Source organism: Pan paniscus, chromosome 18, assembly GCF_029289425.2.
Source record: "Pan paniscus chromosome 18, NHGRI_mPanPan1-v2.0_pri, whole genome shotgun sequence".
Taxonomy (NCBI): domain Eukaryota; kingdom Metazoa; phylum Chordata; class Mammalia; order Primates; family Hominidae; genus Pan; species Pan paniscus.
This window is the reverse complement of record NC_073267.2, coordinates 26,440,515-26,459,958: the sequence shown is the minus strand read 5'-3', so window position 1 is coordinate 26,459,958 and position 19,444 is coordinate 26,440,515. Positions and strand designations below refer to the sequence as shown.

At 45.3% G+C, this 19,444-nt stretch overlaps 1 long non-coding RNA gene across 1 annotated transcript in view; it reads right to left on the bottom strand.

The window, feature by feature from the left end:
* The window catches only part of LOC117977922 (uncharacterized), a 28,912-nt gene extending 9,672 nt beyond the window's left edge, over nt 1-19,240 (bottom strand). The window contains exon 1 of the long non-coding RNA XR_004669025.3: nt 18,544-19,240. This is a non-coding gene — a long non-coding RNA (uncharacterized LOC117977922). The remainder of the gene's footprint in view (nt 1-18,543) is intronic.
* Nucleotides 19,241-19,444: the final 204 nt, after the last annotated feature.

Genomic DNA, 19,444 nt, shown 5'->3' with positions numbered 1-19,444 from the left:
ATGTGTACGTGTGTGTATCTGTTTGTGCGCATAAAGTCATGTGTTGCTTAACAATGGTGATGCATTCTGAGAAATGCATTCTTAGGTGATTTCGTTGTACAGACATCACAGAGAGCACTTATGGAAACCTAGATGGTACAGCCCACTACACACCCAGGCTACATGGTATAGCCTATTGCTCCTGGGCTACAAATCTCTACAGCACATTACTGTATTGAATAATGAAGGCAACTGTAACACAATGTTAAGTATTTGTGTATCTAAACACAGCTAAACATAGAAAAAGTACACTACAAATACAGTATAAAAGGCTAAAAATGATCCACCTCTATAGGACACCTGCACTGAATGGAGTTTACAGGGCTGGAAGTTGCCCTGGGTGAGTCAGTGAGTGAGGGGTGAGTGAGTGTGAAGACGCAGGACATTACACTGTGTAAACTTTAAAAGCAGTGTATGCTAGCCAGGCACAGTGGCTCACGCCTGTAATCTCAGGACTTTGGGAGGCCGAGGTGGGCAGATCACAAGGTCAGGAGTTCGAGACCTTCCTGGCCAACATGGTGAAACCCCGTCTCTTCTAAAAACACAAAAAAATTAGCCAGGCATGGTGGCACATGCCTGTAATCCCAGCTACTCAGGAGGCTGAGGCAGAAGAATCGCTTGAACCTGGAAGGTGGAGGTTGCAGTGAACTAAGATCGTGCCACTACACTCCAGACTCTGTCTCAAAAAAAGAAAAAAAAGCTAAGACACAATCACATACATTATCCTAGGCCTACACAGAGTCAGCACCATCAATATCACTCTCCACCACCTCTACATCTTGTTCCCCTGGAAGGTCTCCAGGGACAATAACATGAATGGAGCTGACATCTCCCAAGATAATGATTTCTTCTTCTGGAATAGTTCCTGAAGGACCTGCCTGAGGGCTTTTACAGTTAACTTTTTGTTAATAAGTAGTTGCTCTGGGTGAGTCAGCGAGTTGTTATTCTAAAATAACAATAAAAAGTACAGCATAGTAAATACATAAACCGTTAACACAGTTTTTTATCATGATCAAGTTTCATGTATTGTACATAATTGTATGTGCTACACTTTTATAGGACGGGCTGCATGGTAGGTTTGTTTACACCAGCATCCACATAAGCTCATGAGTGATGTATCGTGCTAAGACATTAGGACAGCTACGTCACTAGGTGATGAGATAATGGAGCTGAAAAATTCCCGTGGGACCGCCACCACCATATATGCGGGCAGCTGTTACCCGAAGGCATCACTGTACATGTATTTGAGATTGCAAAATTCAACTATGTTCAGCATTAAAATCTCAGATTTAGAATTTCAACTGCATGCTGCTTGTGGTCTGTAAGATATGGCACTACCTCCAACTTTAATTCTATTGTTCTTTTATACCTTTTAGTTTCATTTTTAGTTTCTATTTCCTGTTGGTTTTATTATTGGTTTATAAACGGAAGGCAGGAAGCAAAATCTTTTTTTTTTTTTTTTTTTTTTGAGACAGACTCTCATTCTGTCGCCCAGGCTGGAGTGCAGTGGCACGATCTTGGCTCACTGCAACCTCCATCTCCGGGGTTCAACTGATGCTCGTGCCTCAGCCTCCCGAGTAGCTGGGATTACAGGCACCCACCACCATGCCCGGCTAATTTTTGTACTTTTAGTAGAGACGGGTTTTCACCGTGTTGCCCAGGCTGGTCACAAACTCCTGGCCTCAAGTGATCCGCCCGCCTCAGCCTCCCAAAGTGCTGGGATTACAGGCATGAGTCACCACGCCTGGCCAGGAAGCAAAGTCTTAAGGGCAACAGACGCTGTACTGAAACAGAGCTAGGCTTCGTCTCCCTTCCTTCTTTCAGGGCTTTTGCTAGTATACAGCTAATGTGCCAGGACTTAAATAGTAGCTGGGATTACAGGCACCCACCACCATGCCCGGCTAATTTTTGTATTTTTAGTAAAGACGGGGTTTCACCGTGTTGCCCAGGCTGGTCACGAACTCCTGACCTCAAGTGATCCGCCCACCTCAGCCTCTCAAAGTGCTGGGATTACAGGCATGAGTCACCACGCCTGGCCAGGAAGCAAAGTCTTAAGGGCAACAGACGCTGTACTGAAACAGAGCTAGGCTTCGTCTCCCTTCCTCCTTTCAGGTCTGTGGCTAGTATATAGTTAATGTGCCAGGACTTAAATGCTGAGTCACCTAAAAAGCTGAGCCTCAATCCTCAATAACCAGGAAGACTCATATAGGCTGCAATTCCCTTCCAGAGGAGACTGCCTGTGTTGCCTTTTGCTTTCATCTAATGTCTCTTTACTTTACAAAGAATAATATGATCTAAAATCTGTCTCTGTTGTAAGCAGTCACTGAATATTGGGCAAAGCATAAATGGCAAAGGGAGCAACATTCACACGAAGGTAAAAGAAATGGGGAAACCCAATCAGAAAATTCTCTTGGATCAATGTTCTGTATCTAACTCAACAAAAAGCCAGTAAATACAGAGTATCATGCAAGATGCCACAGACCTGAGTAATACCAAAGAACTTTGGGAAAAGAATAAAACCCTTACCACGTATTGCAAATATTGTATGGTTTGCCTGTTCATTTTCTTAATGTATCTATTTTTCCTTTGTAGTAAGTGCATTTTGTGTTCTACTCACAAAATATCTGCCCACCCCATGGTTGCAAAGATATTCTCCCATGTTTTCATGTGTAAGATTTACGATTCTAGCTTTTATGTTTAGGTTTATGAACAATTACCAACTAATTTGTGTGTATGGCATGAGATGGGGTGAAGATTAATTTCTTTCCTCGTGTGAATATCCAGTTGATCTAGAATTATTCATTAAAAAGAATTTCCTGGCTGGGCACAGTGGCTCACACCTATAATCCCAATACTTTGGGAGGCTGAGGTGTGAGTACTGCTTGAGCCCAGGAGTTCGAGACCAACCTGGGCAACACAGTGAGACCCTGTCTCTACAAACAAAAAACAACAAAACATTAGCTGGACATGGAAGTACGCACCTGCATTCCCAGCTACTTGGGAGGCTGAGGTGGGAGGATCACTTGAGCCCAGGAGGCTGGGGCTGCAGTGAGCCATGATCATACTACTGCATTCCATCTTGGGCGACAGAGGAAGACCCTCTCTTAAAAAAAAAAAAAAGGAAATTAAATGACTTTCCTTCCTTCCACCAGAAAATTGACTTACTCGCTCTGGGCAAAAATCAACTGACAGTACGTATGCAGGTCTATTTCTGGACTCAGTTTCACGATATATTTGTCTATCGTCATGTCAAGACCAATGTTTTGATTAGTGTAGCTTTATAGTAAGTCTTAAAATTAAGTGGTATAAAAAATTAGCAGTTTAAGTTCTCCAACTTTGCTCTTTTCTTGTTTTTTTTTTTTTTTTTTTGCTATTCTAGATATTTTGCATTTCCATATAAATTTTAGAATCAACTTGTTAGTTTCTTCAAAAAAAAAAAAACAAATAGGATTTTAACTGGGATTGCACTGACTCCATAGATCAATTTGGGGAGAACAGAAATCTTAATATCAGATCTTCTAATATATGAACAAAGTAACCTCTTCCTTATTTAAGTATTTATTAATTTCTCTCACCAATATTTTAGTGAGAGAGTAAAAGTATTCTCTCACAATACTTTTCTGGTAAAGGTGTTTTCATGTCTTTCATTAGAGTTATTCTAATGATTTTTGATGCTACTGTATTTATGCTGTTTTTCCTTTTTTCTTTTTTTGGGACAGGATTTCTCTGTCACCCAGGCTGGAGTGCAGTGGTATGATCACAGATCACTGCAGCTTCAACCCTCCCAGTCTCAAGCTATCCTCTCACCTCAGCCTCCCAAGTAGCTGTGACTACAGGTACTCGCCACCATACCCAGCTAATTTGGTTCACTTTCTTGTAGAGACAAGGTCTCACTATGTTGCCTATGTTGCTCAAAGTCCTGGGCTCAAGGGATCCTCCCACCTTGGCCTCCCAAAGTGCTGGGATTACAGGTATGAGCCACCGTGCCTGGCCTGATGCTATTGCAAATGGTATTTTACATTTTCATATATATGTGTGTGTGTGTGTGTGTGTGTGTGTGTGTGTGTGTGTGTGTGTATTTACAACATATATATATCTGATAAAAATATTCCAGGCTGGGCGCAGTGGCTCATGCCTGTAATCCCAGCACTTTGGGAGGCCGAGGTGGGAGGATCGCCTGAGGTCAGGAGTTCAAGACCAGCCTGGCCAACATAGTGAAACCCCATCTCTACTAAAAATACAAAAATTAGCCGAGTGTGATGGTGCATGCCTATAGTCCCAACTACTTGGGAGGCTGAGGCAGGAGAATTGCTTGAGCCTGGGAGGCTGAGGTTGTAGTGAGCCGAGATTGCACCACTGCACTCCAGCCTGGGTGACAGAGTGGGACTCCATCTCAAAAAAAAAAAAAATTCCTATCCAGAATATATAATACACTCCAACAAATATAAAACAACAGTATCACCAACAAAAATGTGCAAAACAGACAGTTCACAAAAGAGGACATGGGAATGGCCAATAAGTACATGAAAAAGCGCTTATTAGTCGCCAAGGAAATATGACTTAAAACCATGAGATGCTATTTCACACCCACTGACAATACAGAACGTTAACAAGGATATGGAGAAACTGCAAGTTCTGCTATGTAGCTGGTGGGAAGTGTCAACTGATAAATCACTTTGGATATTAGTGTGGTAGTTACATATGTCCCCACCCTTTGACTAAGCACTTCCACTCCTAAACATTTATCTAAGAGAAATAAATTAAGAATATTCATTGCAGCCAATTTACACTGGTCCAAAACTGGACACAACCCAAATGTTCATCGAAAGGTGAATGGATGAACAAATCCTATATTCACACAACTCAAAAAGAAGCAAATGACTTTCCAATGGCAAAGACTGTCTCCTTGACCAAACTCTAGCCAGCTCCTCTGACCCCTCTTCTCAACTAGGACTTAACCTTGGCCTATAAAGACTTGAGCAAGGTTGGGCATGGTGGCTCGTGCCTGTAATCCCAGCACTTTGAGAGACTGAGGTAGGAGTGTCACTTGAGCCCAGGAGTTCTAGACTGGCCTAGGCAACAGAGACAGGCCCCAACTCTACAAAAAGTTTAAAAATTAGCAGAACGTGGTGGTGCATGCCTGTAGTCCCAGCTACTAGGGAGGCTGAGGCAGGAGGATCACTTGGGTTCGGGGAGGTCAGCACTGCAGTGAGCTGTGATCACATCACATCACTGCACTCCAGCCTGGGTGACAGAGCAAGTCACAAAAAAACAAAACAAAAACAAAAACAAAAAAACAAAATCAAAAAAGCCAATAAATAAACAAAAATCAGGCTGGACACAGTGGCTCACACCTGTAATCCCAGCACTTTGGGAGGCCAAGGCAGGCTGATCACCTGAGGTCAGGAGTTTGAAACCAGCCTGGCTAATATTGCAAAACCCTGTCTCTATTAAAAATATGAAAATTAGCCGGGTTTGGTGGCACAAGCCTGTAATCCCAGCTACTTGGGAGGCTGAGGCAGGAGAATCACGTGAACCCAGGAGGCAGAGGTTGCAGTGAGCCGAGATCACACCACTGCACTCTAGCCTGGGTGACAGAGTGAGACTCTGTCTCAAAAAAAAAAAAAAAAAAAAGACTTGAGCAAACACTAACATAGTTTCTTTTTGTTGTTATTTAAACAAATTGTTGGCTGGGTACCATGGCTCACGCCTGTAATTCCAGTACTTTGGGAGGCCGAGGCAGGCAATTACTTGAGGTAAGGAGATCGAGACCAGCCTGGCGAACATGATGAAATCCCATCTCTACTAAAAATACAAGAATTAGCCAAAAATTACAGGTGTGGTGGCTCACACCTGTAATCTCAGATACTCAGGAGGCTGAGGCATGAGAATCACTTGAACCCGGGAGGAAGAGGTTGCAGTGAGCCGAGATCGTGCCACTGTACTCCAGCCTGGGTGAAACAGTGAGACTCCATCTCAAAAATATAAAAATAATTATTTATTTTGTAGAGAGGGAGGTATTACTATGTCACCCAGGCTGGTCTCGAACTCCTGGGCTCCAGTGATCCATCCTCCCACCTTGGCCTCCCAAAGTGCTGGGAGCCACCGCACCTGGCCTTTTTTGTTTGTTTGTTTTTTGTTTTTGTTTTTGTTTTGAGACAGAGTCTTGCTCTATTGCCCAGGCTGGAGTGCAGCAGTATGATCTCAGCCCACTACAACCTCCACCTCCCAAGTTTAAGCGATTCTCCTACCTCAGCCTCCTGAGTAGCTGGGACTACAGGCGTGTGCCGCTACATCTGGCTAAGTTTTGTATTTTTAGTAGAGATGGGGTTTTGCCACGTTGGCCAGGCTGGTCTCGAACTCCTGACCTCAAGCAATCCAGCCACCTTGGTCTCCCAAAGTGCTGGGATTACAGGTGTGAGCCACGGCGCCCAGCCTAAAAACATGGTTTCCAATAGTTCAAGGTTGCATCCTTTGGATGACCCAACCCCCAGTAAGCTGCCTGTCTGAGAAAACTCAAGGCTGCCTATAGAATTTACTGTGTTTCAGCCAACACTACTGAAGACAGGGCCTGCCTCCCACTCTCTGTGGGAGGGCAGAAGCCTAACTTCCTTAATGGCCAGTTACCAAACCCAGATGGGTTTCACAGGACCAACCCTCCCTCCCCACTTTTTGTGATTTTTCACTTCCCTGACTCTACTGAGCCCCTTTCTCATTCTCCTTGTAAAACACCCTGTCCTGTCTATGCAAATTGAAGTTAAGCTCAGTTCACACTGGATTGAATTTGGCTAAACTGCAATCGTTATTACTGATGAAAATTGGTCCTTACCACTTCAGTGTCCAGCTTTATCTTTGACAACACACACAATACAGATGAATCTCAAAGAACATGTTGAATAAAAGACACACAGAGGAATACATTTGTGTGATTCCATTTATATGACATTCAAGAATAGGCAAATCTAATCTATAGTAGACAAAATCAGAAAATGGCTGCAAAGTAGGGTTAGGAAACTAGAAAAAGATAACAAGAGAGGCCGGTTCACGCCTGTAATCCCAGCACCTTGGGAGGCCGAGACAAGAGGATCGCTGGAGCCCAGGAGTTCAAGAAAAGCCTGGGAAACAAGGCAAGACCCCATCTCTACAAAAAATAAAAATTAGCCAGGCATGATGGCGTGTGCCTATAGTCCTAGCTACTTGGGAGTCTGAGGCGGGAGGATCACTTGAGCCTGGGAGATCCAGGCTGCACTGAGCTGAGATTGTGCCACTGCACTCCAGCTTAGGAGACAGAGGGAGACCCTGTATCAAAAAAAAAAAACAAAAACAAAGGTAAAAATTGTCAGATTTTGCATCAAAGATTTACAATTTCTGGAGCCGGGTGTGGTGGCAAGTACCTGTATCCCAGCTACTCAGGAGGTGGAGGCAGGAGGATCACTTGAGTCCAGGGGAGAACCAGTCTGGACAACACAGTGAAACCTCAACTCAAAAAACAGATTCATAGTTTCTGACTTATGAAGTGTACTGTACAAGTTAAACCAATAGACAAGCATCATCTTGACAAAAAAATACTACAACAAATAGTTAGCCAAGGATACTATGCCAACATAAAAACTTCCTACAAATCAGTAATAAAAATATAAATAACCAAACAAGAAAAAGACATACAGCCCAACAGGAAATGATATGAAGAGAAGGTTCACATAAAAAATATCAGGCTGGTGTGGTGGCTCATGCCTGTAATCATAGCACCCGGGGAGGCTGAGAAGGGAGGATCATTTGAGCTCAAGAGTTTGAGACCCACCTAGGCAAAATGGTGATACCCTGCCTCTACAAAAAATTTAAAAATAAGCCAGGCATGGGGGCCTGTGCCTGTAGTCCCAGCTACTCAGGAGGCTGAGACAAAATGATCACTTGGGCCTAGGAAGTTGAGGCTGCAGTGAGCAGTGATCATGTCACTGCACTCTAGCCTGGGCAACAGAACAAGACCCTGTCTCAAAAAAAAAAAAAAAATCAATGACAGTGAGCATACTGAAAATGGTCAGCCTTTGGTGAGGTTGTGGAGAAAAGGGAACACTTATACACACTGTTGGTGGGAGTGTAAATTAGTTCAACCATTGTCGAAAGCAGTGTGTGGCGATTACTCAAATTCCTAAAGACAGAAATACCATTCAATCTAGAAATCCCATTAGTGGGTATATAATCCCCAAAATATAAATCATTCTACCATTAAGACGCATGCATGTGTGTGTTCATTGCAGCACTATTCACCATGTAAAATCATGAAATCAACCTAAATGCTAATCAGTGACAGACTAGATAAAGACAATGTGGTACATATACACCATAGAATACTATGCAGCCATAAAAAAGAACAAGATCATGTCCTTTGCAGGGACATGGATGGAGCTGGAGGCCATTATCCTTAGCAAACTAATGCAAGAACAGAAAAACAAATACTGCATGTTCTCACTTATAAGTGGGAGCTAAATGATGAGAACACATGGACACACAGAGGGGAACAACACACTCTGGGGTCTGCTGGAGGGTGGGATGAGGGAGAGGATCAGAAAAAATAACTAATGGGTACTAGGCTTAGTACCTGTGTGACAAAATCATACAACAAACCCCATGAGCCGAATTTACCTATTCAACAAAGCTGTGCATGTACCCCTGAACCTAAAAGTTTTTTGCATTTTTTTTTTTTTAAGACAGAGTCTCGCTCTGTCGCCCAGGCTGGAGTGCAGTGGCACAATCTTGGCTCAATGCAACCTCTGCCTCCTGGGTTCAAGCGATTCTCCTGCCTCAGCCTCCCAAGTAGCCAGGATTACAGGCGCCTGCCACCACACCCGGCTAATTTTTGTATTTTTAGTAGAGACAGAGTTTCACCACGTTGGCCAGGCTGGTCTCAAACTCCTAACGTCAAGTTATCCACCTGCCTTGGCTTCCCAAAGTGCTTGGATTACAGGCATGAGCCACCACACCCTGCCCTAAAAGTTTTTTAAAAAAACGTTCAGCCTCAAGAGTGATTATAGGATAAAGGGAGATTATTTTCCACCTGCTAGGTGGTAAACAATTAAAGAGATTGAGAATATTCGATACTGGCATCACATTCACTGTGGGTGGGAATGGAAACTGACACAACCTCTTTCAAGGACTACTTTGCAGAAACTTCTTCCCTAAAATCTATTTCATAGCAAAACTCACGCACATGCAAAAATGCTGATCCCAGCACTATTTTTTTTTTTTTTTGAGACAGGGTCTCACTGTTACACAGGCTAGAGTGCAGTGGTGCAATTATAGCTCATAGCTCATTGCTGCCTTGACCTCCTAGGCTCAAGCGATCCTCCTGCCTCAGTCTCCCATGCAGCTGGGACCACAGGTGCTCATCACCATGCCTAATTTTTTCTTTTTGGCAGAGAAAGGTTCTAACTATGTTGCCCAGGTTAGTCTCAAACTCCTGAGCTCAAGCAATCTTCCTACCTTGGCCTCCCAAAGTGCTAGGATTACAGGCGTGAGCCACAGCATCCAGTCTATTTTTTATTGAGACATGAAGTCTTACTGTGTTGCCCTGCCTGGTCTCAAACTTCTGGACTCAAGCAGTCCTCCCACCTTGACCTCCCAATGTGCTGGGATTACAGGCATGAGCCATCATGCCCAGCCTTGCACTCTCAACAGCAAAACCAGAGCCACATAAATGATGAACAATAGAAGAATGGCCAAATAAAGTATTAATACTATTATGCTGCAGAACACCCCGTAGCCACTAAAAAGAATAAGGCAGATCTATAGGAAATATGTTTAAATTATTAAGTGGAGGGAAAAGTTATTTCTGTCATTAAAAAAATTAAGCATTTAAGGGAAAAAATGACGTGAGATTGACATTCCAGATCTAATAACATTATCTTTAGCGAATGTTTCCCAAACTTTAATTTGATCCTTAAAAAGAAAAACACAAGCACAACCCCATGATTTATCTGACTTTATTGATGGGCAAGTTTTACAGCTAATTTATGTGCAACAGAATGTTCTAGCTCTGAAGTGGCATGCCTTCTTTGGGCATGAAAAGCAGCACCTGCCTTGAAAATATTTCAGATCGCAATCTCAACCTCATTCTCTGGGGCACAGCTAAGAAGATGCGATCTAGGTGCCGGAAAGGCCCTGGGCTAAGCCCTCGGGGAAAAGCTGGTTTTCCCCAGAGGTGACCCTGTGACCTGCTTCTATGTCAAGGGGGAATATTTCTCCTTTCAGTTGAGAAATCAGATTAAGCACCATAATTTTCACAATGAAATTTCAGCCTTATAAGCCCTGGTCTGCTCTCTAGAACACACAGACCATTCAGAAACAATGAAACAGAAAACCAGAATTTTAAGACCTCATCAGGAAATACAATCTTGAACATGTGTGCTCAGTCCCTGTCACTGTGACCAGCTGACAAATATTTATTTGTGCATGTGGCATAAAGGTAGGCATGGTCTGTGCTCGGTATTGTGTCTATTCCAGTGGCAGAGATGAACACTAGGCACTTTCCTATTTATTTATTTACTGTGATGGAATTTTGCTCTTGTTGCTCATGCTGGAGTGCAATGGCGGGATCTCGGCTCACCGCAACCACAACCACCTCCACCTTCCAGGTGCAAGCGATTCTCCCGCCTCAGCCTCCCCCGTAGCTGGGATTACAGGCGCCCGCCACCATGCCCGGCAAATTTTGTATTTTTAGTAGAGATGGGGTTTCTCCATGTTGGTCAGGCTGGTCTTGAACTCCCGACCTCAGGTGATCTGCCCACCTCAGCCTCCCAAAGTGTTGGGATTATAGGCGTGAGCCACCACTCCCAGCCCACTAGGCACTTTCTAAATTACAACTGGGCCGACAACCACCAAGGAGACTCACAGGTGTTATGAGAACATTCAGCAGAAGCTAGGTCTTGTCTGTGGGTGTCAGAAAGGACTCTTGGAGTGAGCCACATGTCAGCTAAGCCAAAAACCTTGTAGTCATCTTGGCCCCCTCAGTCTCGCCCCATATCCACTCTGCCAGAACATTCTGTCAGCTCTACCTTCAAAATGCACCCAGAATCTGACATATTCTCAGCACCTCCGTCACCACTATCCTGATCCAAGCACCAGCCTGTCTCGCAGGGGATACCCCCATAGCCAACTAACTGATTCTGCCTCCGTCCTTACCCCTGCAGTCTGCTCCTAACACAGGCTGAAGTGATGCTGTTAAAACCAAGTCAGGCCACCTCACTCTTCAGTTCAGCCTGGCCAACATGGTGAAACCCCGTCTCTACTAAAAATACAAAAATTAGCTGGGCATGGTGGCACGTGCCTTTAATCCCAGCTACTTGGGAGGCTGAGGTTCGAGAATCGCTTGAACCTGGGAGACAGAGATTGCAGTGAGCGGAGATCACGCCACTGCACTCCAGCCTTGGTGACAAAGCAAGACTCTGACTCAAAAAAAATAAAAAAATAAAATTAATAAAGTAAGAAGTCTGGGTAACTGATTGCACAAGGCAGATATTAAAAGGGCAGTTCCTGGGCAGGCACAGTGGCTCATGCCTGTAATCCCAGCACTCTGAGAGGCTGAGGCAGGTGGATCACTTCAGTCCATGAGTTCAAGACCAGTCTGTGCAACATGGCAAAACTCTGCCTCTAGAAAAAAATACAAAAATTAGCCAGGTGAGGTGGCGCACACCTGTGGAAGCTGAGGTGGGAGGACCGCTTGAGCCCAGGATCGAGGCTGCTATGATTGTACCACTGCACTCCAGCCTGGGTGACACAGCAAGGCCCTGTCTCAAAAAAAAAAATGCAGTTCCAAGATGACACCTACCTTTTAAACTTGTGAACTAAATGAACTATGGAACCATTCACTAAGTTGGGGCTTGGACAGGGCAGTAGAACATGGGGAAGTGATCGTTAAGCATAGTTTTGCAAATAGTAAATGTGAGATAATTCCGAGACATCCAAGTGGAGATTTCAAGTTGGTAGCCAGATACCAGGCTTGAGGGACCAGATCATGTAAGGCACAGTATGTATGTCATGTAACAAAGTACAGATTTTTAACTGGTAGGTGATAGGGAACTGAAAGGTTTTAGTAAGTGACAAGATAAGATTTGTGATTCTGAAAAATCACCCTGGCCACAGGTAGAATATGGATGTGTTGCAGATCAGATGAGCAAAGACAGCAGGTGCAGGGGCTGTGGGTGTGAGAAAGAAAAGGAGGCTTCCCCTTTGTCACCAACACTTCTCCACACAGCTGCTGGGGATTTTTCTAATACAAATCCAGATCATGTCAGTTCCCCACTTAAAATCCCTCAGGATAAAACCTGTACTCCTTGTGACCTTCCACGGTTCACTGTGTGACAACCTGTCCAGAACTCTCTCCTGGTACCCACTCCCCACCCTGTGTCAGGTTCGCCTAACACACAGTTCTGCTTCAGGCCCCATGCCTCTGCTCATGCTGTTGTCTTCTGCCTGGCAAGCCCTTGTTTTGGCACCCACAGTGAGGCCATGTTGTTTTCCTGTTGGATATAATCTTGCAGAGCTGCTCTGCCTATGGAGTAGCCACCCTTTTATTCCTTTTTTTTTTTTTTCTTTAGACAGAGTCTTGCTCTGTCACCAGGCTGGAGTGCAGTGGCATGATCTCAGCTCATTGCAACCTCCATCTCCCGGGTTCAAGCAATTCTCTTTCCTCAGCCCCCTGAGTAGCTGGGACTACAGGCACACGTCACCACGCCCAGCTAATTTTTGTATTTTTAGTAGAGACGGGGTTTCACCATGTTGGCCAGGATGGTCTTGATTTCTTGACCTTGGGATCCGCTCACCTCGGCCTCCCCAAGTACTGGGATTACAGATATGAGCCACCACGCCTGGCCTATTCCTTTACTTTCTTAGTAAACTTGCCTTCACTCTAAACCCTCCCCACCAACACACACACACACAAACACACAAAGTCACACAGAACACCAACACAAGGGCCTGCAACAGTGATGACGAGAGACTAAACAAGACCACATCATCATTCTGTGTAAGCACAGACAAAAACAAGGTCACCGTGCCACCCACGGAATACCAGACATCCCTTTCTCCCAGCTGATCAGAGTGACGTTGCTTCTTTACACATTACAGCTTTAGCCCTACTCCAGCCAAACCTCCTTCTAGAAAAGATACAGCTACTGGGTGATAGAATTTTTTTACGTCCTATCAGCACTCAATCCAGAGCAAATCCCTGGACCCTCCCCCAAATCACCCAGCCAAAGCCCAGCTCCTAAAGATCTAACATCCTCTTACTGATATGTTCCTCATGGTGTGAGTCTTTTCCCTCCTTGCAACAAGTAATAAACCCAGCTTGCTTAACTACAAAGTGTTTCATGTGGTCTTTACTGGAGGACATTCACAACTGTAACAGTAAAAAGCGGATGGTTAAGTTTCTTGGGGGAGGTTCATGGAATTTCTTTCTGAGGGCTCCCATTTTCTATGTTGAGCAATAGCTGACATTATCTTGAGAATGAAGAAGGGGTGGGGTAAGTCAGAAGTTTGAAGACAGTGGAAAATGTCTGAATTAAGTATCCTGTAGAAAGGGAGAGTGAGTGGAATGAGAAACATACTACAATGATCAGGTTCTGTTAAGGGCACAGGTGCGATTGGGTGACATGAATTCACAGTGGCACCAAGCCACCTTGCTGTGTGATTTCTACCATCTATATTCAAGGCAAAAATGGACAGTGTGGTTTAGCCAGGGTTCTGGCTCTACCAGGACCAAAAGGTAAGGGAGATAAAGGCACTGCCAAGAGAATTACTGAGGGTTGGAGGATGAGCTCTAAGATCAATTGAGAAGTGATAGGAGAGGGAGTATCTAAAGGATACAGAAAACCGACAAGATGCTAGGGAGAAATGGGCACAGCATGGGAAATGGGAAAGAACTGGTCAAGCAACTTGGAAAAAGGGGTCAGGGTTGGAGAGTGTTGCACTCTCATCTGTGAGGCAGTGCAGCATCAGGATAAAAACACAGGGTGTCAAGGAAAAAAGGGGTGACAGAATCAGATGGGGAGAGGTTATTACTGCAGACCAGGCCTTCAAGAAAGTGAGTGCCCCATGCACAGGCTCCATGTGGACACTGAGGTCCCCTAGGGTGATGTCATGAATTGCGGTAGAAGACACTCTGGGGCAGGCACCCCAGTCTTCCATGAATGAGATGAATGACCAGGAGAAGGCGAACAACAACAACCAGGAGGGCTCCCGCTGGGCAGGAAGGATCTCCATGGAATGAGATGGGGGGACACACACAGGAGGACACAAAGCTCAAACCCCTGATCCTGAGATACACAAGGGATGAGAAGGAGGAGCCACAGGAGAGGGCTTCAAGAACAGGATAACCCTGGGGAAGGGTCAGGGTGAAGGCAAAGGGAGGGAGGGAATGGCTAACGAGAGGCAGAGGAAACAGAGGCGGCTACTGATTATGGAGTGGTAATTGCAGAGGACACAGTGAGGGGGTAGTGGGATGGTTGGGTCACAGGTAAACAAAAGTGGGGAGAAAAAACTCTGGGGCACAGCATGATGGACATCATAAGGAGAGGAGAGGAGAGGAGGGTGGGGAAGTCGGCTACCACGGTAAGTGCTCAATTGTATCTGCTGAGTCACATGGATATAAACCTAATGTATCTAATCAGAAAAACCCGACCTCATCGCATAAGTCCATGATGATGATGATGATGCTGATGATAATAGTTTGATGACAATGGGGGTGGTGATGACAGTAACTACCAATTCTGAACACCTCCTATATATGCCAAGCACTGCTGGAAGCACTGACATTTCACCTTGGCAGCAACCCTCTGAGACAGATAACATCCTCCTTATCCCCAGAAGGACTCTGTACCAAAGGAGGAAGCAAACTAAACAGAAATATCAGTGCCCTCGGAGACTGACTGGCTTTTAAAATGTTATCTTAGGAATTTTATGGTTGTAACTCACTCAGGACAGCAGGAACCAGCCTGACTCATATCTACTGCATATGCAGCAACTTCAACAAATAATATTCGGCCTGGAGGAAAAGGAAAACATGCAGTCATTTACTGGGGGCTTCGCTTTGGGCCAGATCCTGTGCTAACTGCTCTGCATCAATTATCTCATTTAACCCTCACACCCGAAAAGCAGGTTACCCTAATAATCCCCATTTTAAAGATTAAGAAACGGAGGCAGAAAGAGTAATTTGCCCATGATTCGTGCAAGCAATCCTTATTTAACATCATGACTTTTGGACAAGATCTAAAGGTTTAATATATTACAGAACCTGAAAGACACGGAGTCTTGCAGAATGTCTTAAACCATTAACTTCTCACAATCTCTTTGCATGTTTTTTTCAGGCGAGGCAAAACCTAGTGGAAAAACAAAAAAAAAGCCGGACTCGGTGGCTCATGCCTGTAATCCCAGCACTTTGGGAGGCCAAGGCAGATGGATCACTTGAGGTCAGGAGTTCCCAACCAGCCTGCCCAATATGGTGAAACCCCATCTCTACTAAAAACACAAAAATTAGCCAGGCATGGTGGCAGGCGCCTGTAGTCCCACCTACTCGGGAGGCTGAGGCAGAGGAATCGCTTGAACCCGGGAGGCAGAGGTTGCAATGAGCTGAGATTGCACGACTGCACGCCAGCCTGGGTGGCAAAGCAAGACTGTGTCTCAAAAAAAAAAAAAAAAAAAAAAAGCTGTTATGAAATGCACCAAGATGGTGAACACCTGTGGTCTTTATTATCCTGGACTTGACCCAGAAGATTCTGATTCATCGGGCTACAATAGGCCCTGAACATCTGAATTTTTCTTAGGTCTCCCAGGCTATGCTGTTCAGGTTAGGAAGGGCTGCTTTATATTCTCTGCAGCTCCAAACCAAACCTTACCCTATTATGTTTAGATGTTTGTAGATCCAGAGGGCATCAGAAACTGATGCAGAGAAAACCTGAAATTATCAAAACTATCCAACAGAGAGTCAATGAAAGGCATGCTCTATTTCTCTGTACCTTTCTTTCTGTTTGAACTATTTTATAACTTACTATTGTTATGTAAGCAAGTTTGCAAAAAATATTACCAACAAATGTGCTAACTCTAATGCGCTACTAAACAGAATTTTATTTCTGACAATTTTGATGTCACTTCAGATTATCTTAGCAAATAGCAGTTAATATGAGAAAAATTATTATCATTATTATTATAATATATATTTTTTGGAGACAGGGTCTCACTCTATCCCCCCAGCTGGAGTGCAGTGGCACGATCTCGATTCACTGCAATCTCCGTCTCCAGGGCGCAAGCGATTCTCAAGTCTCAGCCTCCCAAATAGCTGGGATCACAGGCGAGCACCACCATGCATGGCTAATTTTTGTATTTTTAGTACAGACAGTGTTTCACCATGTTGGCTAGGCTGGTCTCGAACTCCTGGCTTCAAGTAATCCACCTGTCTCGGCCTCCCAAAGTGCTGGGATTACAGGTATGTGCCACTGCACGTGGCCAGGAAAAAAAATTATTTCTAATTAATCAGTGGTACAGGCCAGATGCGGTAGCTCATGCCTGTAGTCCCAGCACTTTGGGAGGCTGACACAGGAGGCTAGCTTGGGCCCAGGAGTTTGAGACCAACCTGGGCAACAAAGTGAGGCTCCGTCTCTACAAAAAAATTAAAAAATTAGCCAGGCGTGGTGGCATGAGCCAGTAGTCCCAGCTACTTGGAGGGCTAACGCTGGAGGATCACTTGAGTCCAGGAGGTTGAGGCTGCAGTGAGTCATGATCATGCCACTGCATTCCAGCCTGGCTAAAAGAGCTAAACCCTGTCTCAAAAAATAAATTAATTAATTGATAAAAAATAAACAGTGCTATAGTGTGGCCAAATAACAAATGAAAGCTAGAGATGAGATAAAGCTGATTGTAATCCATTTAAGGTCACAAATTTCACCAGGGACTGCCTTTAATGCTTATGTATTTATCTATTTAATCAACCACTGCCAACAACTACATGCCAAATACTACTGTAGTGCTATACTAACATTAAATATCATTTAATCTTCACAACTACTTATGAAGTAGGTAGTATCATCATCCTCATTTTACAGATCAGAAAACTGAGGCACAGAATGGTTTAGTAACTTCCCCTATTTTTTTTTTTTTTTTTTTTTGTGACGGAGTCTCGCTCTGTCTTCCAGGCTGGAGTGCAGTGGCGCGATCTCGGCTCACTGCAAGCTCCGCCTCCCAGGTTCAAGCCATTTTCCTACCTCAGCCTCCCGAGTAGCTGGGACTACAGGCGCCCGCCACCACGCCCGGCTAAATTTTTTTTTTTTTTGTATTTTTAGTAGAGACGGGGTTTCACCGTGTTAGCCAGAATGGTCTCGATCTCATGACCTCGTGATCCGCCCACCTCGGCCTCCCAAAGTACTGGGATTACAGGCGTGAGCCACCATGCCCGGCCTGTAACTTCCCCTATTTTACACAGCCAGTGAGTGGCACTAAGTTTGACAGAGTTTGGTTCCAGAATCCATGCTCTGAATGACAACACTTAGTCTCCAGGAACCTACAGAAAGTGCAAGGCTTAATTCAAAACTTTGGTTTTCCCCACTCTATAATCCCTACGTGGCAAGCCTACGTCTCTCGCCTAGAAGGCATTCTTTGAGATCCTCTAACAGTTCATACTCCTCTCTTGTGTTGTCTGAACACTCTCCCACAATACTATTATTATTATTGTTGTTGTTGTTGTTTTGACACGGAGTTTTGCTCTTGTTGCCCAGGCTGGAGTGCAATGGCGGGGTCTTGGCTCACCGCAACCTCCGCCTCCCGGGTTCAAGCGATTCTCCTGCCTCAGCCTTCTGAGTAGCTGAGATTACAGGCGCCCACAACTATGCCCGGCTGATTTTTGTATTTTTAGTAGAGACGAGGTTTCACCATGTTGACCAGGCTGGTCCCAAACTCCTGACCTCAGGTGATCGGCCCACCTCGGCCTTCTAAAGTGCCGGGACTACAGGCATGAGCCACCGCGCCCGGCCTACACCCCTATTTTTTAAGCCTTTTGCTCTCAGCTTAAATATCACTAAATTACAAACTCTAATGACACCGCGGTATTTCTCAGTGCACAACACCAAATTTTAATTATGTATCTCATGGATAATTATTTCCTGTCAGTCTTTCCCAACTAAACCGTGAGTTCCAGTATGTCTGGCAGCATGTCTGTCTTGTTCTTGGTGTATTCCCATTACTGAATCCCCACCAACCAGCCCAAATAAGGCCCTGGCACAAAGTAAGCTCTCCATTTTTGTAGAATGAATGAGTGAATAAATGGAGGACACTCAAGCCTCATGTTTTCTCTTTCTGACACATACCTGTGCTCCCTACGACCCCACCCTCACCATCACACCCTTAATAGTGGAGACTTAGTGTGGTACTGGCTTTTCAAACAGGTATTATGTGGCCCTAGACAGGTCATTTCCCTCACTGAAAGTCATCGCCTGAGTTTCAGGTGCACAACGGGGATCATACCTAAAAGAGAGAGAACCTCCACCTCTCATCCTCATAATCTACGGAGACAGTAGTTAGGTGCATCATGTTTGTCTTTCTAGCAGCGTTTAGCTCCGAGAACGCCAAGACCCCGTCCGCCTGGTTCAGGGGCCTGCTCCCATCCACAGTACCCAGGCTTGCTCCAAGCCTGGCTCACAGCAGGAGCTCAGAAACGATTTGTTAAATAAATGAGGCCCTGTTCTGTGCATTTCACAGGTGGGAAGCGAGGGTCGTGCGAGGCGGGGGCAGCAACCTGCCAGCCTCCGAGCGTATTCTTCAGATGTAGGCCCGCCTCCCACCTCAGCCCGCGTCCCAGATGCCAGCCCCGAATCCCGCGCCCGACAGGCGCTTCTTGCACAAGGAAGCATCTTCGCAGGTGCAGCCCACGCCCTCGTCGCCCGCGTCGCAACTCCAGGTGGAAAAGCAGGAGGTGAAGGAAGACTCCCTCTGTCTAGTGGCCATGGGCGTGGAGGTTCCGGGGAGCTGTGTCCGCCAGAGACATGGAAGTGGGGTCGACGGGCGGTAGGGGACGGCGCTAGTCACAGGCAGAAAGCAGGAGAGGAAGGTAGGGCTCCACCTGGCTCAGCTGGCGCGGCTCAGTGACACCCCCGAGGCCGGCTGCCCCAGCAGCCTCTCCGCCTATTGGCTCCTCTGCCTAGTCGCTCATTGGGCAATTATCCCTCCCGCTCAGCCTACAAAGGTACTCATTGGATAAGTTTTTTGGCCCCGCCCACCAAACCCGGAAGTTTGCCGACGGAGAAAGGAAACTAACAGTCAGTGGCGGAGTACCGCGATGCTTTCTGGGAAGTGTAGTCTTAGGTGCCTGGAGAGGCCACCAGGTTTCTTCTGACTCGTCACGGAATTTTAAGGGCAGAGAATCCAG